Consider the following 26,383-nt stretch of genomic DNA (forward strand, 5'->3'; position numbering starts at 1 on the left):
CAGCCGGGAAGGAAAAGGACCGCTCCACTACCAACCTGTAGTCCATTTCAAAAATAAAAGCCTAGAGCAGGTTTTCTTAAATCTTCCTTGGACAAATAGCCCAAGACCAACAATTACCATATTTTTAGACTATAAGACACACCGGACCTTAAGACGCACTTAAGTTTCAGAGGAAGGAATTAGGAAAAAAAACTGAAGCAAAAAATGTGGTCAGTTCTGTACTTAATATCCCCTATCCTGGTAAATTTAGTCCCATCATCCCCATCCTGATACACATGGCCCCTCATCCCTATCCTGGTATGCATGGCTCCCTCATCCCTAACCTGGTATGCATGGCTCCCTCATCCCTATCCTGGTATGTATGCCCCCTTATCCCTATCCTGATATGCATGGCCCTCATCCCCATCCTGGTATGCCTGCCTCCTCATCCCTAGCCTGGTATGCATGGCCCTCATCACATTCCTGGTAGAAATGGTCCCCCTCATCCTTATCCTGGCAGGAAGGATTGCCCTCTTCAATATATCAGTATGCAGGGTCCCCATCTTGTCCAAGTATGTATGGCCCCATCCCTATCCTGGTATGCAGGGCCCCATCCTTAACCTGGTATGATTGGCCCCCATCCCAGTAATGGTATGCAGGGCCCCATCCTTAACCTGGTATGATTGGCCCCATCCCAGTCCTGGTATGCATGGTCCCATCGTTATCCTGGTATGATTGGCCCCATCCTAGTCCTGGTATGCATGGCCCCAGCCTTATCCTGGTATGATTGGCACCATCCTAGTCCTGGTATGCATGGCCCCAGCCTTATGCTGGTATGATTGGTCCCATCCCAGTCCTGGTATGCATGACCCCATCCTTATCCTGGAATGAATGATTGGCCCCATCCCGTTCCTGGTATGCATGGCCCCATCCTTATACTGGTATGCATGGCCCCATCAGAAAAGATAAAATAAAAACATTACATTTACCTTCCTCTGTTTCCTCGCTGTGTCCTACTCCAGTGCCAACAACTGCGTAATGCTTGCAAGCAGCGCATGGCAGGGATGTCATGTGCTGCTCACAAGCAGAGCACAGCTACTGGAATAATCACCCGGACTGTTCATCTCAGAGAGCAGTAAGTGAGTGAGTTCATTGCTCTTTTGTAGAGCGCAGAGTCAGCCAGGGCCTTCTTGCTGCTACCAGCGGTCAAGTGTGCCGATACTTAAGAGAAATGCGTGCTACTGAAGAGCAATGAGTACTCACTGCTCTCTGCAATGAACAGTCCCAGTGAGTATTCCAGCAGCTGTGCCCTGCTTTTGAGTAGCGCATGACGTCCCTGCCATGCGCTGCTTACAAGCATTAAGCAGCTGCTGGCAATCGAGCAGGACACTGCAAGGGAGCGGAGGACGGTAAGTGTAATGTTTTTTTTTAAGTCTTTTCTGATGGGGAAATGCCTACCAGAAATGGGATGGGGACAATCACTCCAGGATAAGGATGAGGCCATGCATACCAGGACCAGGATGGGGTCAATCATACCAGGATAAGGATGGGACTAATCATACCAGGACTGGGATGGGGTCAATCATACCAGAATAAGGATGGGACCAATCATACCAGGAACGGGATGAGTTCAATCATACCAGGATGCCAAAAAGAAATGAATATTCATTGCTCTCCACACCCATGGGCATGGAATGGAGTGAATATTCATTTCTCTTTAGTGGCAGGCATAGGAATTATCCATATGAAGAGAAAAACAAAGGATGGCACTACCCGTGGAAGCTCGGTAGCACAAAACGACCATCGTCCATTCATCCTTCACATTTCTCCCCTACCGAAGATTTTAATGTCGCAATAAAAATTTTGGGATTTTAAGAATGCTTAGTGCCATCCTTTCTCATTCTGTTCATATGGACATTTCATGTTGTTTTTCCTGGATTGAGCACCCATTCTTTTCCAGGCATAGAAGCAATACATGTGTGTGTGTGAGACCCTATCGTTCAGAGCAGGTATATTGGAAGCGTAGCAGTGTGGATTTGCTTTGTTCTTCTGCAATTGATTTGGGAACAGGAGTTAGCCGCAGCCACTGGCTCCTGCCTCTGTGACCCACTGCTCCGCCGAAACGGCTCCCCCACCTCCCCACCACAGCCAGAGCCGGTGCATCTGGACTATAAGACGCAACTTCCATTTTTCTCCACATTTTGGGAGGAAAAAAGTGCCTCTTATAGCCTGAAAAATACAGTACTTTTATTCTGCATTGCAATCACAGCTATACCTGTGACTGCAATGCACTCCCACAGCCTCAACACGCTTTGGTGCACATCCTGGGGGGACGTATAGCGACCCTCGAATATGACACTGGTCACTGCCTCTCATACCCCCATTCTTTGTTCAAACTTGTGTGGTTGAACAATTGTCACCATATAAGGGGCACGTGACAGGGTATCCGCATGAACCTGTGACTTCCCTGCCGGATGCTCCACTGAGAAACCAAAGTTTTGTAGGGACCAGAACCATCGGGTTACTTGCGCATTCCTCCCCTCTGCATTTGTCATGCACTCTTTGTTACGTGACCAACCACTTCCCCATTCTTTGTTGCAGAAGATGTGCCCACTTTCCTGATTGACAGCAGATTTGGGCCAGTTTTGGCTGGCCTCGACCTTCTTTATTTGGGTTCTGACAACCCCGCATCCTATCCCATAACTTAAGTACCCTGGTGCGATTTTCTCCATACCCTTACCTGGGGCTCGTCAATTATGTCACACTGTATCAGTCCATCCTTGCAGCTCTGAGAATACATCCATGCTCTGTTGCACCCAATCTAGAGCCTCCAGTCGCTGCTGATCAGCAAGAGGTACAATGATTTTAACCTGACCCCCAGCTCTGTCCTTGGCCAGTGACAGAGAGTTCGCCGTTGGCACGACCGGAGTCACCTCCGTGACCACACATTCCTGGTTCCACCAGGCTTTCTTTTTATATGCACGTCTTTGCGTGGGACCCTGGAGATGAGCTGTCCTGAACTTGCCAGGGGACATGTCCAGCTTGGGGGATAAGTGGGGTTGCTCTCTGTCTCTAGGTTTGGTGACCCCTATGGCAGGTAACCCTTTCTCAGGATCTTCAGGTTTTGCACCCGGAACAACATTTACCTTGGGAGGGTTAACCCTGGTCTCCCACAGGGAACAGAACAGGGACTAGTCTCTTCCCAACACAGTCCCATATGGAAGGGTTTTCACCACTCCCACTACGTGATTAATGTCTCCACACGGTGTGGAAGAAGTAACCTCCCTCTCGCATATGACACTGGACACTGCCTCACAACATGCTTTCATAAAAATATGATATATCAAAAAATAAAAATAATCAACCCTATTGGTATACACCATAAAGGAGAAAAATTCAAGAATGTTAAAATTATGTTTTTTGGTCACTACAATACCACAAATAATGCTGTAACAAGTGATCAAAATGTTACATTTATCCCAAATGTAAGTAATAAAAATGTTGTCTCATCTTGCAAGAGATAAGCCATCTCACAGCTCCATGGACCTAAAAATGAAAACGTTACAGGTCTTGCAAAATGGTGACACAACACCAAAACATTTTTTACCCCACTAAAATAATTTAAAAATTGTACATGTTTAGTATTGCTGTAATCATACAGATAAGCAGAAACATATTAGGTAGTCATATTGCCACAAAATATACAACATAAAACAATTCAGAAAAAAACAATCTCAGAATTTCTTTTTATCCCACAATTCTTATCCACTTGGATTATTTTTTCCCATTTTCTAGTACACAATGTGGTAAAATGAATGGTGCTATTCAACAGTGTAACTCCTCCCACAAAAAACAAGCCCTCATAAGTCTATGTGGACAGGATAAAAGAGTTATGACTTTGGGAAGAAGAGAAGGAGAAAACAAAAATCCAAAAAAAAAAGAAATTGGCCATGCCGTGATAGTTCATCCCTAGCAATGACCTTGTGACCCTGCATCACCTGTGCTGGCAGACAAATTTGAATTTTGCCTGATCCAGTCGTCTCTAGCCCGCAGCTCTGTAACTGTTTGCTGGATTAAAAAAAAAAAGAAACAAAAGAAAGTCTACTTAGAGGATTGGTGGGAATAAAATAACAGCAAAAACTAGTCTTTTGACCTGGTTAAGCTATGGTAAACACCAAAGGACCTTCATGCATTTAGTTGGCTTTACATACTAACCAAATATCTAAAGAATGCTCCTGGATTTTTTGACTACTTATGTGTAGGCAGTCTATCTACTCTTTGGGAATTCTAAAGAAGTATTAGGCAGGGTCGTGGTTGTTAAGAAGAATGTTCATATTTGGGGAGGAGGTTGGAGGAATAGTTGGCATCCAATTAAACATTTTGCTTGCAACACATGTCTGGGGCTAAGGTATTGCCTTTCTGCCACTGCCACCAGTTTTGCTGACAAGATGCAGGGGGATTGTTATGACTATATAATGCACAAGAGTATATGATGACTGCAAGCAATCACTGTGCTCCATAGTCTCATGGCTATTACCTTGGCTTCACAACTATGCCTACTAGTTGGCTGCAGCAATCATGTGTACAGTAGTTGTGAGTCATTAATGCGGTCCTTCAGCAAAGAACATGGTCATTGGCAGCATTGGAGCAGCAGTGAGTGAGAATGGTTGAATTTTTTTGGTGTATTTAACCACATGAATCCTAATCGGTGAAATAATTGTTAGAAAACCCTACATATTAAACAAAAATTGGCTAATTGCACTGATTTTTGTTGGAGTGGCCAGCTACCTAATGTGCACTAGAAGCCCTGCCAGCATTCACCCTGTAGATGTTAGGTATAACATAGATAAAATAGATAGATAAAAAATACAGGTAACCAGCTCGCCCTTGAAGAAGCATCCAGATATGTCACAGCAAAGAAGAAGACGTAATCACGCCACTGCTGAGCATCTGGTAAGTATGCAAAGAAAAATGATCCAGCTTCTAGTTCAGAAATTCATAAACTTGTATGAGCTTTATTAAAGTAGTTAAAAAATTGTGGCACTCTGAGATACACTAAGTGTGAGTGGGGATATGGGGAAAACATATCAGGAAACCAAATGCGTTTCGAACGTGCAATGCATTACTTCAGACTAACTCTAACAAGACATTTAATTTTCAAAACGCATTATGATTTCCTTATATGTTTTCCCCATATCCCCACTCACACTTAATGTATCTCAGTGTGCTGCAATTTTTAACTACCGTGCTTTAATAAAGCTCATACAGTTTTATGAAAACCTGAACTAGAAGCTGGACCATTTTCCTACAAAAAAATAGATCAAGCATGGTGAATTTCAATATTGCCAATTTTTTGTTCATTAGAGAGATACACAGGCATGCTCATTCGAACTGATCCTTTTTTAGTTTAGGGAGTTCAGGAGGAACCGTTGTCTGTTACGCTACTCAAGGGTAAAAGTGTAAAATCACTTTTAGCTTTATCAGTATTTGATTTGACAAGACTCAAAACAAATCTGATAATAAAAATAAAGCAACAGTAGAAGATCTGTTTTTTTTCCATTTAATAGAAACTGTCACAAGGTGTTTGATATATAATCTCAGAGCAACATGACATAAAGACAGAGACTCTGATTCCAGTGACGCATCATTTACTGGGCTGCTTTGTGTAATTTTGATTAAGTCCCTTTTTTTGCTGCAGACCTTCCAGTTCTCTGAATGCTGAGCTCTGTATAACCCCGCCCACACCACTGATTGGCAGCTTTCTGTGTACACACTAGTTACCAAAATGGGGTCACATGTGGGGTTGTTTCCACTGTTTAGGCACATCAGGGGCTCTCCAAATGCAACATGACACCGGCAGACTATTCCATCAAAGTCTGTATTCCAAAACGTCACTACTTCCCTTCCAAGCCCCGACATATGCCCATACAGTAGTTTACTCCCACATATGGGGTATCAGCGTACTCATGAAAGATTGGACAACAACTTATGGGGTCCAATTTCTTCTATTACCCTTGGGAAAATTAAAAATTGGGAGTAAAAGATCATGTATGCGGAAAAAATATGATTTTTTTTATTTTCACGCCTGTGAAGCACTTGGGGATTCAAAGTGCTCACCACACATCTAGATAAGTTCCTTGGGGGTCTAGTTTCCAAAATGGGGTCACGTGTGGGGGGTTTCCACTGTTTAGGCATATCAGGGGCTCTCCAAACACGACATGACACCCGCAGACCATTCCATCAAAGTCTGTATTCTAAAACGTCACTACTTCCCTTCTGAGCCCCAACGTGTGCCCATACAGTAGTTTTCTCCCACATATGGGGTATCAGCATACTCAGGGCAAATTGGACAACAAATTTTGGGGTCCAATTTCTCCTGTTACCCTTAGGAAATTAAGAAAAATTGGGACTAAATGATCATGTTTGTGGAAAAAATTAGATTTTTTAATTTTAAGGCTGTACGTTATAAACTTCTGTGAAGCCCTTGGGGGTTCAAAGTTCTCACTAAACATCTAGATAAGTTCCTTGGTGGGTCTAGCTTCCAAAATGGGGTCACTTGTGGGGGGTTTCCACTGTTCAGGCACATCATGGGCTCTCCAAATGCGACATGGCGTCTGATCTCTATTCCAGCCAATTTTGCCTTGAAAAAGTCAAATGGCGCTCCTTCCCTTCCGAGCTCTGCCTTGCGCCCAAACAGTGGTTCCCCCCACTTATCAGGTATAAACGTACTCAGGACAAATTGCACAATAACTTTTGCAGTCCAATTTCTCCTGTTACCCTTGGTAAAATAAAGGAAATTGGACCTGAAGTAATTTTTTTGTGAAAAAAAAGTTAAATGTTCATTTTTTTAAACATTCAAAAAATTCCTGTGAAACATCTGAAGGGTTAATAAACTTCTTGAATGTGGTTTTGAGCACCTTGAGGGGTGCAGCTTTTAGAATGGTGTCACTTTTGGGCATACTTTTTGTCACACAGACCCCTCAAAGTGACTTCAAATGTGATGTGGTCCCTAAAAAAATATGGTGTTGTAAAAATGAGAAATCGATGGTCAACTTTTAACCCTTATAACTTCCTAACAAAAAAAAATTTTGGTTCCAAAATTGTGCTGATGTAAAGTAAACATGTGGGAAATGTTAGTTATCAAGTTTTTTGTGTGCCGTATCTCTGTGATTTAAGGGCATAAAAATTCAAAGTTGGAAAATTGTGAAATTTTCAAAATTTTCGCCAAATTTCCGTTTTTGTCACAAATAAACGCAAGTTATTTGAATGAAATTTTACCACTAACATGAAGTACAATATGTCATGAGAAAACAATGTCAGAATCACTGGGATCCATGGAAGCGTTCCAGAGTTATGACCTCATAAAGGGACAGTGGTCAGAATTGTAAAAATTGGCCTGGTCATTAACATGCAAACCACCCTTGGGGGTAAAGGGGTTAAAGATAAGGCCTATGTTTCAATTTTTTATACCCTTTTAAACCTGTCACTGATTTTTTTCTCATTAGAGTCTCTCTCTACCACTTCTGCACAATATAGGGATTGAATGGCTGTTCACAGTAGAGAAGATAAGTAGAGATGAGCTGTTCACATTTCTAAAAAGCAGGGAAAAAAGTTATAACTTGATGAGTAACTAGATTACCTACAAACAAGCCGTACATTAAAACCAAAACTGAAATACAAGATTGTATTCACATCTAGCCAAGCAAAATCTACAAAAGTGCATTCCACTTACTGGAGTAGCTATTAACAGGTTTAATGTCAAGGTAGTCAATCTTTATATGCTTTCTGAAAAGTCGGCAAAATGTTCTATGTGCCCGCCATTTTGGAAATCCTCATACGTAGCACACACGGCATGCTCTGTGAGGATTCACCGGTGCTGGCTGGGAGGCCAAGCGATCATGTGACTGTAGGTATGTGATGGGCATACTTCTGTCCACATTGAGACTAGACACAATTGAGTGAATTGATCAAGGCCACGCACGTCGGGTCGGAATGTGGCCAGGAGAATACAGTTTACATACTTGCTCTTTTGTGGCCCCTTGGTCTCGCAGCATCGGAGAATCCTCATAGCACACTTGTGAGGATTCACAAGTTTGCACTCACACAGAGACTGTAGACTTTTGCAAAAAGCCTGGGCAATCCCTTTAATCTTATATAATTAATAAAGCTGACCATTTCCCAAAAGTTATTCTTTACTAATTTACCCAAACTTGATGTTACCACCATGTGAAATGTTACAATTGATTTGGAATTTATGAAAAAAAAATGCCAGTGAACTAAAGGAATATCCATATTTGAACCTGCAGTGAGCAAAAGTTTTCTGTACTGCGCAACTCATGAATGTAATATTTAACAGCCAGAATGACGCAGTGCTCTTCTTTCTGCACTCCGATCATCCTCCTATGAGCATTAATATAACACAGAACAAATGTAACATACGGTGACCTTAATATGCTATTCTTGACATCCAGTTGTTGCTTCTAAACATGGATAATGAGCGCAGTAGTCCAATACCATCCAAACACTATAGCGTGACCTCAGTGGCAGTATTTTTGCTGTTGCTGCTGACAGCTAATATGTTCAATGGCTGCAAATGCTCTTAACTTGAATGACTGGCAATAACTACAGTTTGATCCAGAGATGTTTCTAAGGTGACGTGAATTGTCCCATTAGCGCAGGAAAGATCTTTCCAACAGGTGCAGCCTACACATGTAGAAATTGCTGCAATTTATGTGTCTTGGATCAGGCAAGAAAAAAAATCTGTATTTTTTTTCTTTGAAATATGTAATGATTCTTGAAATGTATGCCTTTCGTGGCTTTTCATTGAAAAGTATTTTAATAATATATCACAGCAGCAGCGTTTAAATATATGACGAGCCGTTTAGCATTTCTAGATATCTTTAATTTCACCTTCTCTTTTTGCCCAGACTGTATATCCACTCACAGTAATGATCTGTAAACCATTTAATGACTACATTGGCATCAGATTCATAGCACTTCATGTATACATCTCTGCATATAATATACAGCCTGTCATATACATAGGTATTGGTCCTATTGGTATATAGATATTATTTCATAGGAGAAAATAATCACGTTTTGTAAACCAATTGACGATAAATCACATTAAGTATATTAGTAAAAATATGTCAGTTTAGAATTCATTTTAACATTTACTGTATATGACACCAAAGAGAAAAAATCCCTTTGCTTTGCATAACCCCAGAGGCCCAGTCATAAATAGCACCAAACATTTTGGTGCCCTAGGCAGATAAGGAAAGTTATAGTGAGGGAGGATTGATACTGGAGATGTTAATGGAAGTTGTTAATGTAACCAAATGGTTTATTGGCACAATTCTGAGTCCAGCATGTGTTATCCCATTGTTCACTCAGCTCCTTGGGTCCATGAGCAATATATTCCGCAATCACTGTTTGCATTCAGACCAGGAGGATCTGGGAGTGTGAAGATTATGTTATAAAGACAGTCAACTCTGGGTAAAGAAATCCAGTTCTGAGATTCAAAGAAGGGATTTAATAACCATCAACCACAATTTTTTTCAGCTATATACAAAAAGGGGCCATGTGAAAGAACAATATAACGGCCCTTTGCAGTCCAATAATTCATCATAATGCACCATATAACCTGCTTTGGAGATGTAAGGGGCCTCCTTAACTCTGTGTGGCTGCACAGGTTGTACCAATAGTATGCCCACCCCTGTGGACCATCACACCCTGAAGTTAATAAAAAGAAAAACCTAGACAAACTCTTGAATAAACCGACCCCAAATAATTGCAATCTCCTCAAAATAGCAAACCGTGTAATAACCCTGATATGCCCTCCAAAATACAGACCCAGACCACAGCTCAAGATGAATACCACCCTTAGTAAGTAAATTCTGATCCCACAGTAAGTACAGACCCCCTACATTTATTCATATCTCAGACTAGATGATAGAATATAGACCCTCAAATAAAGACATACCACAGAAAAAAAATTCCCAGACTGAAGTAGCTTATTTAGGAAAAATAAGATGTCATACTGGACCTAAAAAAAATAATAATGGAATAAATCCAGCTCACATACTAATATCTATAGACTGTCAAAATACTACAGACCTCTACATTCATACAAACCTTTTAAATGAATACATCAAACCCGTCCTCTAAATAAAAAGCATAGACCAGAGCCCCTAAATAGGTACACACCACAGAAGAGCTACCCCCTCAAAAAATAAATGCAACAAAAAAGCACCAATCTAAAAAATGACAGACCTCCTAAATATTGATGCCATGACACACAAAACTTTTCATGCTAATATGGGTACTACTGCAGTTCCACACTTTGGATTAAGGACTTGCACATGATCATGCAGGTTCTTCTCCGGTAAAAGGTCTTGCACAATTTTACTGTCATTGTACATCACATTTTTATTTCATTTTTTCCCTAGATCTGCAAATATACCATGGTTAAAAATTAAAATAAAACTGAACTGCTAATGTAAGGGGTCTGTATATACACGGTGGCTCTAGGGTCCTGAGTTCAAATCCCAATGAGTAAGTGATGAGCGAGTATACTCATTGCTCGGGTGTCCTCTGAGTATTTTGGTGTGCTCGGAGATTTAGTTTTCATCATCTCAGCTGCACGATTTGCGACTGCTAGACAGCTTGAATGCATGTGTGGAATGCCTGTTTTTTAGGGAATTTCCACATGTATTCAGCCTGTCTACAAATCATGCAGCTGAGATGATGAAAACTAAATCTCCGAGCATACCAAAATACTCAGAGGACACCCGAGCATGCTCGGGAAAACCCAAGCAACGAGTATACTCGCTCATCGCTACCAACGAGGACAACGTCTGCAAAGCGTTTGAATGTTCTCCCCATGTTTGCATGGGTTTCCTCCCATTCTCCAAAGGCATACTGATAGGGAATTTAGATTCTGAGCCCCATTGGGGACAGCGATGATGAGGTCTGCAAAACGCTATGGAATATGATGGTGCTATATAAGCAAATCATAGTAATCATTGATGAGCGAGTATACTCGTTTTCCCGAGCATGCTCGGGTGCCCTCAGAGTATTTTGGCGTGCTCGAAGATTTAGTTTTCATCGTCTCAGCTGCATGACTTGCGACTGCTAGACAGCTTGAATACATGTGAGGAATGCCTGTTTTTTAGGTAATTCCTACTTGTATTCAGCCTGTCTACAAGTCGCAAATCATGCAGCTGAGAAGACGAAAACTAAATCTACGAGCACGCCAAAATACTCTGAGGACGCCCGAGCATGCTCGGGAAAACCCGAGCAATGATTATACTCGCTCATCACTAATAGTAATCATAGACTGCTGCTCGTGCCCTGGAATACCGAAGGTGACAACACTTATTATAATTTTGTTACTACTGTTGCAATAGCTATAGCTAAAGAGTGGATATATGCACTAGAGAAATCTAACTGTGACTTCATAACCTTCAACTGTTATTCAGTCTTTTTAAACTGTAATATAATATATTGAATAATCAATAATTTAAACTGCAGGGCTTAATTCTATAAAAAAAAGTTGATTGATATTCAGATGATTTTCACTTTATTATTAATTGCTCCTTGTTATATGCAGTTATGGCATTTATTAATACAAAGATTACAGGCAACAGGTTCAGACAAAACCTAATAAGTTAACTCGCTAGTAACAGCTTTAACCTTTTGGACCCTCATTTCCTAGTGACCTTTTGTTGGTTTTACAAACAGAAATGATTTAGACTTTATATCCCTGGCTTCCATCAGAATAGACCTGGCTCATAACATGAAGCGACTTCGATTTTTTTTTTTCATGGTTAGATCTCCAAAGAATAGATCCGATCGTAGGCTGTTATTGCAAAATGCCTTATCAACCGTCAGGGAGAGTTCGGAGTGGGCTGCTCGTTCAGCCATGTGGAAACAAAATGTTCAGTTTGTGATTTGTCTTTGTGCTCACACCATTATTCGCTGCCATAGGCATCACATTTATAACAGTCTATGGCTGCGGCAATTAGCTCACATTAGACTTTACCAAGCCTTCCATAAGGGCATTGATTTTGAAATTGTTTTATCGTCAACAGATCTGTTTATGACAATGACGCTTATGCTTTAAATGTCCAGAGGCTGAACTCGCGACAGGAACCCTCAGCAGTAGTTTCTTACTTTTCAATGTTTATTAATGAATAGTTTGCCCCCAAGGTGGTTTTAATCAATATCGACCATGGATATTATATTTTCTCACAACATTTTGCCTACAGATCAGTGACCACTACGACACCCGCATATAAAGACAAGCTTCACTGCAAAATGATAATAAGAACACACTATTCTGATCTTGTAGAACTATGAATCTATGGCGTTTCTCTTCATTTTCTGGCATATGGAGCAATGTTTCTGAATGCAGATGTTACACTGAAATATTTGCGAAAAATCTTTTCTCTTTCGCCCCGAGGATGTGATATTTCTTGCCGTTGAGTCCAGAGCTCTAATTACCTACAGTGTCGCCATATGTTCAGTATTGTGATGTCACTGAATATGATGATCTTTGCCCACAGTTCTGACGACGCCACTTCACATATCAATGCAGTAAACAAAGTGAGTTCACATCAATGCCAAAGTGCAGATGCCAAAAACATTTTTAAAAGTAATTCATAGCCACTTTGTATAAATTTATAATTACTGAGGTCATTATTGAGATCTGTCTAATGATCTTGAATATTCAGGACTGAGAATATAACAAGGTGGCTTGGGCAACTGCTGGCAGAAAGTAGGTTTCCACACCAACGTAGATGACAATATGCATTAATGTCTTCCTTGAGAATGGTACTTTTCATGTTTACTACATTACTTAAGATGTATCAATTGTAAGTGACCCAAGAATTTATTCTAATTGCTACATTTGGAGCCAGGGATGAATTTCGAGGTATCTTACAAAATAATTCTGAAGATCCAGTCTTTATCTGTACAGACAATGTATTTGTAAATGTCTAATTGTCTTATAAACTGTAGTTACTATTGTAAATTAAAGGGAATCTGTCACCCTTTTCTTGGACTATGAGTTGCTGGCATCGACATCAGGGGCTTATCTACAGCATTCTGCAATGCTGTAGATAAGGCTCAGATCTAACCTGTTAGATAAGAAAAATGACTTATATTATACTCACTGGGGGGCGGTCCGGTCTTGGTCTGATGGGTGTTGCGGTCCGGCGCCTCCCAGCTTCATATGATGCCGTCCTCTTCTTCCCTTCCTGTCATTGCTCTGGCGCAGGCGCACTGCTCTGCCCTATTGAGGGCAGGGCAGAATACTGCAGTGCACAGGCACCGGACCTCTCCCAGCACCTGCGCACTGAGCAAGTTTGATCCTAGAGTTTTATTTAGCCAGTTCAGGACTAGGTCATGAATGAGGAAAAATGACTAAGCAAATTTTTGAATTTTATTAGTAGATGTGCCTTTAACAGCTCTACATTAAAAAACTGTTCACATTTGCATATCCAAATGATTTTTGGCTTATTTTGTTTATGACACATAGGGCCTCACTTTTTTGTTATTGTTAATTGTTATATTCCTTATTTTATGTGGTGAGGGAATTGCAAAGAAGAGAGGGAAAAAATGTCTATTATTAAAATTTTTTACGACCACAAGAAACCACTAAAAATATTTTAAAATTTTGATTTCCTTTCTATAGAAATTATTGTTATGTAGTGAACATATGTTTTATTTTGGCATGGACAGGGCTAGAAACAGCAATTTGGATTAGCAGTGTATTTATTTTATTTCTTTTTCTTGTTTTTTTTATTTATTTCACACATTATATCCCTTATAAAGTCATAAAATACCTTTTGGGCATATCAACATCTAAATAAATTATTTATATTGTTTGTGTTGGTGATTTTGCTTCTAACTACGGCTGGAAAATAAGACTCAGTTACAAGACATATTTGACCTCCTGACTACACATTAGAGGTGCTTTGGATTTGTTAGGAAGTGCCTGTTCTCTCCTTGCAGTTAGTGATCACATGATCACTGGTACTGAGGAGGAAGGAGTGTGAGTGCTTCCTGTACTGTATACAGAACGCTTGTTCAGTGATCAGGATAATAATAAGCCATCTCTGCCTTGTGTTGCTGCTTACGTTATAGTGACTTTTTTTGAACATCACTGCAAATTAAAATGCAAACGCCTTGATGTTTATGGTCTATGGATGGTATGGAAGTAGGTAAAATCATTTACTAGTATTTTAAGAAAGTTATTTCTGATCCTGTAGTGACAACGTCAAACACATGATTCATGTGACTGATGCAGCCAACCATTATCCTAAGTGTTCATGTACTGTACATGAAGGAAAGGTGGCCTCGCATGTGGGTCACTATCTATTCATTTCTGCTGTGTTCATGATTTTGTGGCATATCCTGCACATATTGCACAGCCTGAATATGTACTATGCATGTCCAACAAGGAAATACTCCTTAGAGTTCTTTTGCTTTTAGAGATAAACATATAATCTTAAAGGAAGAGTCTTACTTTGTTTAAAGTCAGAAGTTGAAATAATTTTTAGGAATCAGTTTGGCATTTGACATAATTTGGGGGTCTGGTTTGGGGTATTAATTGATTTTGGATTCTGGTTTGATATTTTAATTTATCTTAGTATCTTGTCTAGATTGTGAACTTATTAAAAAAACAACTTTCAGCTTAATTTCACTCCCAAACTTTTTATATGTACATGTAACTTTTACAAAGACAAGGAGTTTTTCCTTGCTATTAGCTAGCCAGTCCATTCCTCTATTACTCTAAAATTGCAATTTGAATAAATATATAAACGATGCTGAAGTGCTTTGTGTAAGAAAGTCCTTACTGAGAGCTGGAAGAGCTTAGAAGACACTGTGGACAATTCTTCTCTGAGGCAAAGGCTGAAGTTTATTCAGAACAGTTCACAGAAGGCAGACAGGCAGAGCACCCAGGCATGCACAGGTGACCAGATAGGCAAAGAAACGCTGGGATGTCTGGAGGTGTTCTGACCTGGAGGTGGACTGGCCTGATGATACTATTGATGCTGTGTGTTATGAATGAGTCACCGTAGGAGGCAAAAGCAGAAATACAAGCTAAGTCCAGAAAACCAGAGAGGTTGGCAACTATCAGATTGCAGACCCCTGAACCTATCAACACAACTAGCAGTAGCCGTGGGGGGTTCCTACGATGCCCTAGACCCCTCGATCACAGCCGGAGAAATACATAGGCCTAAAGAAAGAAAGGGGAAATCTAAACTGCCCCAGAGCAGACCCCAAAGCAATAGGCAGCCCCCAACATATAATGACGGTGAAGCAAGATGAAAATACTAACACAGACAGAAAGATAGACTGAGCAAAGACGGGGCCCCAAAACTACCTAGATAGGAAAGGACAGGAAGGCTGCTGTCTGCAATCTGCCAAAACCCTATCAAAGACATAAGCCAACCAGCTGATATGAAAAAGGCCCTGAAGCAGCTAGGCTTCAAAAACTGAATCAGCACTCAGGTATTTTCAGAAGACAGAGCTAAATGAATTCAGCACACCCCAGCAGGGAATGGCAGAAATCCAGAAAAACAAAGCAAAAACAAAGTCAAAGCACAAAAGCAAAAGGCCGAGCAGCAAACTTAGCTTTGGAGGAGCAGGAATTCAGACTGGTCTCCAAGGATCCCACAGAGAAATCACCCGCAGGGCAGAAGGGCGTCGGCAGCATTATATCCAGTCCGTAACTCCACTCAGCCAGTCACAATCATCAGCCTCAGGTGTTTGACAATCAGGCTCACTACCTTTCTTTACCAGAAGAGGGAGTTCCTCGGGCCTCAGTAATGAAGGGGAAAATGAACTCACAACAGCTGTGGCTCTGAACAACAGTATCAGGGGTTTTTTTTATATACTGTTTAGACAAACAAAGCTACACATTGTGGCAAAGGTCATATACATGATAACTTCATACTGCAGAGAGAGACGTGTATTTTAGAACAAAGCATACAATGACACAATATGACAACATTAATGAACATTTCCCACACTACATTAAGATCCATATATCACCATGGTCCTTTTCGCTAATGTCATTAATCACATCACTGTTTTTAGCCTACTCAATTATAGTGGAGTAAAAGGGTAACAACGTTTTGAACTTTGATTTTCATTCTCCATATCTCATTATCAACTTCTTCTTTGAACTTGAGACTGCCATCATTTTAAAGACAATAATCTTGGATATTTCATACTTAAATTTGACTTGCAACTATTTAGCATATGATTAGTTATGCAGATTCTTGTCATGTCACTGCATTGATACTGTTTTGCTCTTAAACATCTAAATTTTATTTTTTATTATTTTGTAGTATTTTGTAAATCCACCTTTGGCTTTCAACACTGCCTGATCCTTCTGGGCATGCTCTTGATCATGTGAAAACCGAAATTTGATCTCAGGTCTCTTCTACACATTCCCAAACTTGGTGAATACTGGTTAACTCACTTGGGTATGTATACAGCTTTTTCTTCAATCCTACCCCCAAGTGTTTGATTAGGTTGAGGTCTGGTGATTGTGGGGGCCATTGTAGCACCTCTACTTCATTGTCATTGAACTATTCCATCACAGATCTCGACATTGTTGTCCTGTTGGAACACTATGCTGCTCATTTCATACCCATAGTACTTGAGTGTACGCTTTAACTCATCTTGTAGGATACTCACATACAGTATAGCTCAGCATGGAGACCACCATCGAGCCTGGTCAAGTATCAAATGCTTTTGGCTGTGAAGCAGCCCCATATAATCAGGTTTCCTCCACCAAACTTGACATTTCCTTCAATTTCTCAATCCATTAGACCCTTTTTTCCTTGTTTCTTTCAGACCCATTTGACCTATCAGAGTCTATTGACTTCCGTGTCATCACTCCAAATCTATCATCCATTTCAAAACTTTAAATGTCCACTTTTAATGCTTGTTTGCAAACGTAAACCAATGCTTCTTGAAGTTGAGGCTTCTTCACCTTTTTTCGGACCACCATCACCACCACTTGTGTAATGTGCATTGCACAGTGATTGCATCGATGTCTGTGATCTCATTATTATGAAGCATACGAGCCACCTCTAATTCCATTTTTGTCGACCCAGAACTGATAGACCTTGGGATGACCTGACTTGTTGACTCCAATATTTTGCCTAGATCTCCACCTTTTGATTTCTGAATGGATGGATAGACTTCATTTCATATTCATCCAATTGTCATGGCACTCACATGATGCAATTTGGAAATTTTCTTGGCCAAGAGACCGCTTCATAACTTCTCCTTGATTCAAACCAATGACCTTTCACTTTGGAATCAATCTAGGAATACACTGATTTATCAGGGATTGGGACAACAGGTTGTATTTTGAAATATTCAGGAAGAAAAATATCTTTCCACCACCAGGAGAAAAACAGTAACAATGCAGTGACATGTCAAGAATCTGCATAACTAATCATATGCTGAATAGTTGCAAGTAAAATTAATGTATGAGATAGTCAACATGATTGTCTATAAAATGATGGTATTCTCACGATCAAAGCAGTATTGGATGGTAAGATATGGAGCCTGAAAGTAAAATTTTGTAAACATTGTTACCCTTTTGCTCTTCGCTGTAACTCTTCATACACTGACAGCTATTCTAGCTTCTATCTTAGTTAAATTTATAGACTCTTCACTACCATATAATACCATTTATTTACTCAGTCTGCTGCAATTGTTCTAATTAGTCTACCAGGACTCTGTCCATACTTACTAATGGCACTGAGGTCACTTTATACCACTATTCTGGGGGGAGCCTCAGCTCTTTAGTAAAGTTAGTCGACTAGAGATTGTCCATGATGCTAGCCACAACATGGCTGTTCAATATATTATTGCCAATCATTTTCTTACCCTTTAGGGTGTGAAAAAGTACTTCCCCAGCCTCTGTTTCCTTAGCTACAGTGGGGAAAAAAAGTATTTAGTCAGCCAGCAATTGTGCAAGTTCTCCCACTTAAAAAGATGAGCGAGACCTGTAATTGACAGCATAGGTAGACCACAACTTTGAGAGTCAAAATGAAAAAACAAATCCAGAAAATGACTTTGTCTGATTTGGCAAGATTTATTTTGCAAATTATGGTGGAAATTAAGTTCTTGGTCATTAACAAAAGTTCATCTCAATATTTTGCTATATATCCGTTGTTGGCAATGACAGAGATCAAACATTTTTGGTTCTGTAATGTTATGTGATAGCGTTTTCACATTTTGGAATTTTGACAGTACACACTGAAGGCCAGTCAGATTCTGAATTCCTTATAGTATGAAAATAATATTTGTTACTGATAAAAAAAACAGTAGTAAAACTGTCTTTGGGATTCCATAGACTAGCAATTTGTCTTTCCTGTCAGATACATGAAGAATACATTTAGGAGGACAAGCGTGAAGAAAATCCTGTCTGCCAGACAGGTGGCAATGTTGAGTGCACTTTCATTCGTTAATGACGGAAACTAGTTAACTGACAGCAAGTCACAATGACCCTCCCAAATGTCCTTTTCAACTGAATACAAGTCAATTATATACATTTGTAATAATGCAACTATGCTTACAAGCTCGCACCACAGCTTATATTTAAGGTAAAATATTCTAGAGACCAATCAGGTATCAAAAATTTTGTATTTACTTTTATTAATCTTTAAAAAAACATTACTCAGATATTCTTCTTTAGGTGTTCACATACTTTTTGACTTCAGTTTTACCTTCCTACATTGAGCTATGCTTTATGTTGTGTATTATTGTCCTGTTACCTTTTACTTGCAGTTACTTAAACCAGAATACACGGTGGGTTGGGTCTATATAGCAAACACTTTTTTAATGCCAGGCGAGGCAGAGCTGTAGGCAAATAGAATAAATACTGTATACTGTAATTTCAGATTATAAGACGTAGTTTTTTCCTCCAAATTTGGGGGGAAAATGGGGGTGCGTCTTATAATGCAGGTATACTTTACCGTCCGTGGTGGAGCAGGGTCCCAGGGTCACTGCTGGAGGAGGAAAGAGTGGTGTGTTGCTGCAGGCTGGGATGAGGTGGTGCTCCGATGTGCGTCGCTGCGGGTGAAAATGGATGCGGTGCTCTGTGGTGCGGGGAGGTTCCGCCAGCATTTTGTTGCCGACATCTCGATCTGAGCATGTAATGAGAAAAAGAAATCAAATCTCCAGAATCACGTTTTCTTGGTCGCCGCAACGTTGCAATAAAATGCAATAACTGGCGATAAAAAGATCCTATCTACACCAAAAGGGTACCAATAAAAACGTCAGTTCAACATGCAAAAACTAAGCCCTCATCCAGCCCCAGATCAAAAAATATGGAGACCCTACAGGTCTTGGAAAATGGCACCTTTTATTTTTTTTTACAAATTCGGATTTTTCTTTCACCACTTAAATAAAAAATAACCTACACATGTTTAGTATCTACGAACTCGAAATGACTTGCAGAATCTTAGTGGCAGGTCAGTTTTAGTGAACACGGTAAAAAAATGTATAATTGCACTTTTTTTTTTTTTTCAATTTCACCTCACTTTGAATTTTTTTTCCCGTTTTCCAGTACACTATATGACAAAACCAATGGTGTCGTTCAAAGGTACAACTTGTCTTCCAAAAAACAAGCCCTCACATGGCCATATTGATGGAAAAATAAAAAAAGTATCGCTCTGGGAAGAAGGGAAGCAAAAATAGAAACACAAAAATGGAAAAACCCAAGGTGGTCAAGGGGTTAACAGCTTAGTAATAAAGTAGTATACAATATAGCAGCATCAATCTGGAAAGAGCAACTGAATGAGACTAATAATATTGCCTAATAACCCATTTACTTAGTTACCCATACATAGCAGCATAGAAGTTCTATAGCTCTTGCTATATCATTCACCTCTTTTTACATTGTGCATTTCTTGCTGTGTTCTTTTTTTCATTAATAAAATTGAGATTTTTTTGATCTATACTCTTAAGATAGCCCTCCATTTTGTGCATCTAATAGGCTATGAAACTATAACTTTATGATATTTTTAAATTATATTTTTACAGGTTATTATAAGCATATTTTATTTAGCATATTTCAGAGCTTATGAACTTGGAATCATGTGTTTGTCTTTCTCTGGTGATTATATTCTTATTAATATTGCCTTTTTATTACAATGTTTTCTTTGTTGTGTTCAAATCAGGACATTTTAAATTTTGGATGTCCTGTTGGCCTAATCACAGCACTCGTGAGGTGTCTTGTGGGATACAGACTCTAAGGAACAAAAGACTTAAACAAGAAACAAGCCTCTTATGTTTGAAGTGTGATAAATCATAATGAGATTTTCAAACAGGAGCGTGCCCCAGTTTAAAACTGGGAATGCTGATTGCATATAGTTTAATCCTAAAAACAAAGATTGTTATGCATCCCATTTCTAAATGTGACAAACACAATTATACACATTATGTGTGTTTCTAATACTAAGGAAAAAAGTTATTTGGTTTTGTAAATGTTTTAAATAACTAAAAATACATTATATAATTTAGTTTTCTTAAAGGAATTGTCCACTTTTTTGTGATACTAAAATTTTGGTATTACATGTTGAGAATCTGTCTCTTCCTTTCTGAAGCTTGTTAATGCAGCCATCCTCAGACTACAGTACACAGCTCTCCATGGCATTTGATGGAGAAGCAAGTTACCAGACCTGTCTAGCAACTTTTTCAAATAAAAAAAAGCACATGCACTTTAACCAGCTTGTAACCATATTGACTCTTAAAACGTGTGTGCTTTTAAACGCTGACATGCGCATGTAATGTGATTTTTTTTGTCGCATTCCGTGCGCATGTGTTTTTTTGAGACAGGTCGGACGGACCAAAAATGCAACAGGTTGCGTCCGGGGCGCCTGGGCGCGCACCACAAAAAAACGCATGAGCGCGAAAACGCATACGAATGCGTGCAAATGCTAGACCATGCACCCCCCATGTTAAAGATAGGGGATCAGGACGTATGCGCATGTACGCGCACGATGCGCTGCGCTAAAAAACGCTAGTGTGAAACCAGCCTTACTTAGCCCAATGTTAAAATAAATGAATTGCACAACCTGCAAATGATTAACTGCAGATTCTAAAGAAATTCAAATTATCTTCATAACAAGAGTACATAGAGATGAAACACTGGGCAAAACCACAAAACTGGTCTCAATTTTAATCTCTATTTTTATTCTGCTACATCCAAGTTTCAAATAGTAATTACCAGGAGACAAAGTTTCTATTTCAATTGCTCATTATTTATACCAAGATCCATCATATAAACAAAACTGGAATCACCTCAATGCAGCTCAGAAATCTGTTAAACAGAGCTGACCAGTGGATACATACCTAGCAGAAATCATCTAACCAGTGTCTGGTACTTGTTGCTTGTAGATTTGTGCAGCACGTATCAGCTGTCAGGTTCCCTCTATGCTGAGCTCCATTGAAGTGATTTTTTATTTCCTTTGTTCATGTGAAGCTTCTTGATATAAATAATGAGAAATTAAAAAGAAAGTTTGCACCCTGCTGCTATTTGAAGCTTGAAGCTGACCAGGTTCATGGTTAGCAGGGAGCCTAGCTTTAACCTCTTAACGACCAGGGGTATTTTTGGTTTTGCATTTTCATTTTTCCCTCCCCTTCTTTCCAGAGCCATAACTTTTTTATTTTTCCGTCTATATGGCCATGTGAGGGCTTATTTTTTGTGAGACGAGTTGTACTTTTAATTGACACCATTGGTTTGACCATGTCATGTACTTGAAAACGGGAAAAAAATTACAAGTGCTGTGAAATTGCAAAAAAAGTGCAATCCCACACTTGTTTTTTGCTTGCCTTTTTTGTTAGGTTCACTAGATGCTAAATCTGACCTGCCATTATGATTCTCCAGGTCATTACGAGTTCATAGACACCAAACATGTCTATGTCCTCTTTTATCAAAGTAGTGAAAAAAAATTCCAAAATTTGCTAAAAAAAAAAAAAAAATTTGCTCAATTTTCTGAGACCCATAGCGCCTCCATTTTTCTTGATCTGGGGTCGGGTGAGGGCTTATTTTTTCCATGTCGGGCTGACGTTTTTAGTGATACCACTTTTGTGCAGATATGTTCTTTTGATCTTCCGTTATTGCATTTTAATGCAATGTCTTGGTGGCCAAAAAAACGTAATTCTGGCCTTTTGAATTTTTTTCTCGCTACGCCGTTTAGTGATCGGGTTAATACTTTTTTTATTGATAGATCGGGCAATTCTGAACGCGGCGACACCTAATATGTGTATGTGAAATTTTTTTTTTACTGTTTTATTTTGATTGGGGCGAAAGGGGGGTGATTTGAACTTTCAGGTTCTTTTAATTTTTTTATTTTTTAACATTTTTTTTACTTTTGGCATGCTTCAATAGCCTCCATAGGAGGCTAGAAGCATGTGCAACCCGATCGGCTCTACTACATAGGGGTGATGAGCAGATCGCCCATATGTAGCAGATTTACTGCTGTGCTTTCAACGCCGACCACCGGGTGGCGCTGAAAGCCATATGCCTGGAACAACCATAGAGGTTTCATAGAGACCTCTGGTTGTCCAGGCAACATAACGCCGACCCCCGATGATGTGATGGGGGTCGGCGATGAGGTCATTTCCGGCCTGGCTATTTAAATGTCTGCTGTCAGCTTTGACAGCGGGATTTAACTAGTTAATAGGTGTGAGCAGATGGCGATTCCGCTCACGCTTATTGCGGGCACATGTCAGCTGTTCATAACAGCTGACATGTCCTGGCTTTGATGCGGGCTCAGCGCCGGAGCCCGCATCAAAGCAGGGGACATGTCTGATGACGGACTGTGTCTGTCATTGGACATTAAGGGGTTAAACCACTTTTGTTTAGATGTGTATGGGTCGCGTGGGGTACTCGGTACCGGGCCGGTCTCTCAGAGGGGATTGTCACAGCAGCGGTGACCCGGTCCGTGGCCCTGGGCGCCCATGTAAAAGGTGTTGAGTTAGGAATAAAGTTTATAAGTGATTCGTGACGCCACCTGTGGTGTTCGGCAAGGAAGGTGTTCAGCCGACGCTGCAGACAGATCCTCTGGGACAGATGGTGTAGTGCAGCAATGATGGTGAAGCCCTCCACAGGTAGGGCTGTTGGTCCCAGGGCAGTGTAGTGGAATGTTTCGGAAGAGGGTGCAGTGTTTGGCACAGAGATGTAGAAGTGCTGAGGATGTTCCAGGAAGGAGGCAAGGACACAAACAACAGGGTGCAGTTTCTTTACCTTTACTTGGCAAATGCAGTCCAGGGTCCTGATTACAGATGGCACAGGAGCAGGCTAGCCTGGAAGCAACTCAGGGATCTCAGATGGGTTGTGTAGTCTCCTTCCTAGCGCTGGCTTAAGGTACATGCAGTACAGTGTTACACTGAAGTTCCTCCTTCTTATTGTCTCTTAGAACTACCTCGTATGGCAGACAGCTGTAGCCCTCTATCTCTCTTGACTCACCCGTCGCTGTTGTGCCTCAGAGTCTTAGTTGGGAACAGAGCATTTACAGCTTCCTATTCCTCTGGTTTCTGTTGCAGGACCTTCAGTATCCATACAATCGTGGAGACCAAGCTCCAGATCATGCGCTATCACCGGGAGGGAGCTCTCTTTCCTCAACTCAACCTCCAGCTTCTCTCCACACGACTGCACACGTTGAGCTCCTCACACTAACTAACTATTTCCCCTCCTTGCCCTCAGAGTGTGCTCCTCCCCCAATCCTGGTTCACAGCTTCCTCTGCTGGCCTGGAGTGGGAACTGTGTTGCATGTAAAATGATTAACTGTCAGAGAGACCCTTCCTTGCTTCCAAGCATGACATCACCCTCCTTGGAGGAAGACAATGCCACTGTGGTGACCATACTCCAGGGGGTGCCACATTCCCCCTAGTGCAAGTCAGCACTCCTGGGCTGATAAAAGAAAACATGAATAACATATAAACACGTAAACAGTATGAATGTTACAAGATTTTGAAAAATGAAAAATGTACAAAAACCACAAGCTCCAAAAATAGTCCTATGATGATAAGTCCAAGCATCAATGTCCATGGTCCATTCCTGGGCAAATTGTGAACTATATACAAATTGGTGACCACACAAGTCCTGTGGTACAATGTCCTTCAAAACATGAAACAAGAACTTCAAAAAGGCTTCTTACAGGTTATCTGTAGGCACAAAACTTGAGAACAGTTACATATATACAGAATTTCAACATTCACATAAACTTAGCTATATACGATATCTGATGGGTGGTATACCTTGTGTAGTACGGGTAGACCTGCGTAACACTGGTGTGTCTGGGGATCTTACGGGTTGTCTAGTGCAAACTACTGGTGCAGTTAAACTAGGTTGTATTCTCCTACTGACTCTTAGTCTCACCATGGGTATAACAGATTCACCATTGGCAGGGCGAGAGTTCTCAGGAGTCATTTCTTCTTGTACTACCAGTTGGGGAAATGTCAACACTGGCACCACTATAGCATCATTTACTTTTGTCCAATTTGCAGGGAATTCTCCAAGTATGGTGCTGATCTTTTCTTCTTCTATGGGTTGGACGTTATCTTATTCTTCCATTCCTTCTCTTAACTGGTCAGGGCATAATTTCAAATGATCCCTTGATACTGCTGCTGAGGTTTCTCCTCCATCTTTACTAATAAGGCATGCCTTGTTATTGTCAAAATTTGAGGGTAGGATGGTGTACGGTTCAGCTTCCCATTGATCATCCAATTTATGCAGTCTTCTTTTCCTCTTGAGGACTTGTTCTCCTGGTGACAAGGGAACTGCAGAGGTATGCTGATTATAGTTCCTCTCTTGTTTTTGTCTTGCCTGAGCTAGACTCTTTTCCACACATTCTTGTACTCTTCTGTACTGTTGCTGCCTCTCTGTATTTCAGTCAGCATCTGGTGATGTTACTTCAGGTGTCAGGACACCCATGTCCAAATCAATAGGCAGTTTACCAGGCCTCGCTCTCATTAGGTAGGCTGGAGTGCAGTTGGTGGAATTCACAGGAATGTGGTTGTAGAGGTCTACCAGATCTGGCAACTTGTGTGCCCACAGATTCCTCTCCTCCAAAGGCAAGGTCTTCAGCAGGTCGATCACCACCTGGTTCATTTTCTCACACATGCCATACAAGTTACAGAATTCCTGGAACACTTCTGCCTCAAAAGCGGGACCTTGACTGTAAGCACTCGCTCAGGATATCCATGTGGTCTACAGAAGTGCTGTTGAAAGGCTCTGGCTGCTGTCCTGGCTGTTTGATCTTTGACAGGCACAACTACCAGGAATCTTGAGTAGTGGTCCACGATGGTAAGAGCATAGATGTAGCCCGATCAGCTTGGGACCAACTTCACATGGTCCAGGGCAACCAACTCGAGTGGTTGCTTGGTCACTATTGGCTGCAGAGGAGCTCTCTGGCTGTTTTGATCCTTTCTGCACAGGTTACATTGTCCACACTCCCGGCACCACTTTTCAATGGCTTTCCTCATACCAGCCCAGTAGAACCTCTCCCGGAGCAATGCTTCCAACTTCTTCCATCCGAAGTGGCCAGCTCCATTGTGGTATGCTTCCAGGACCATTGATGCCTCTTTCTTTGGGACTACCACCTGCCAGACCAACTCATGAGTGCAGGCATTGATACTCCTCCGACACAGCTTTCCTTCATAAATGAACAGCCGACCTCTTTCCTTCCGCAACTGCTGGGTTTCTTCAGGAGCATTCGACTCCTTCACTAGGCAGACTGCGGGGTCACTATCCTGCGTTTCTGCCCAATCGTGATGGGGCAATGGATTTAGGGTGATCTCTTTCAAGCCAGACCATCTGTTTCTCACTCCTTGAGCACGTTGGGCTGCAGTTGGCCGGTGGAAGGGGGGTAACTCTATTTCTTCAAGAGCCTCAGGGTCTTCTCCTGCATCTGGCAGGTAAGGCATCCTGGACAGCGCATCAGCATTGGCATTCTTGTGCCCTGCCCAGTACTTGATGGTTAACTCATAGTTAGTGTCATGATCCAGTGTTGGATCTGGCGGTATTAAAAGCACAAAGTGAACTTTTTTTACTTTGGTTGAGTTCAAAGGTGTTTTGACTGTCCCCGGTGGTGGTTAGCGGTATCGCACCATAGGTTTAGGTTAATGTTCACTTAATTAGGGATCAGGTGTGACTCCCTATAAAGGTGTGCTTAGGGGGTTCACTCACCGCTGGTGATATTTCCTTCTGAGTTGTTGGAGAGCCTGGTGGAAGGATGGAGCGGGATAGGAGTCCTGCGCAGTCAGCCAGAGAGGATGAGTGCCAGCTAATGGTGTCTGCAGGAAGGACTGGCATGGCTTGGTGGAGTCGCAGTTTGTGGTGTCGGCGGGAAGTGCGGGCATG

At 41.0% G+C, this 26,383-nt stretch overlaps 1 protein-coding gene and 1 long non-coding RNA gene across 2 annotated transcripts in view; one reads left to right on the top strand and one right to left on the bottom strand.

The window, feature by feature from the left end:
- The window catches only part of LOC141060722 (uncharacterized), a 28,493-nt gene extending 6,985 nt beyond the window's left edge, over positions 1 to 21,508 (bottom strand). The window contains exons 1-2 of the long non-coding RNA XR_012222754.1: positions 21,370 to 21,508; positions 18,990 to 19,160 (exon numbers count right to left, since the gene is read on the bottom strand). This is a non-coding gene — a long non-coding RNA (uncharacterized lncRNA). The remainder of the gene's footprint in view (positions 1 to 18,989; positions 19,161 to 21,369) is intronic.
- The window catches only part of TMEM132D (transmembrane protein 132D), a 1,611,777-nt gene that overhangs the window by 886,978 nt on the left and 698,416 nt on the right, over positions 1 to 26,383 (top strand). The gene's annotated exons all lie outside the window — the stretch shown is intronic.

The sequence above is a fragment of the Dendrobates tinctorius genome, unplaced genomic scaffold, assembly GCF_039654945.1.
Source record: "Dendrobates tinctorius isolate UK_male_01 unplaced genomic scaffold, ASM3965494v1 ptg000243l, whole genome shotgun sequence".
Taxonomy (NCBI): Eukaryota; Metazoa; Chordata; class Amphibia; order Anura; family Dendrobatidae; genus Dendrobates; species Dendrobates tinctorius.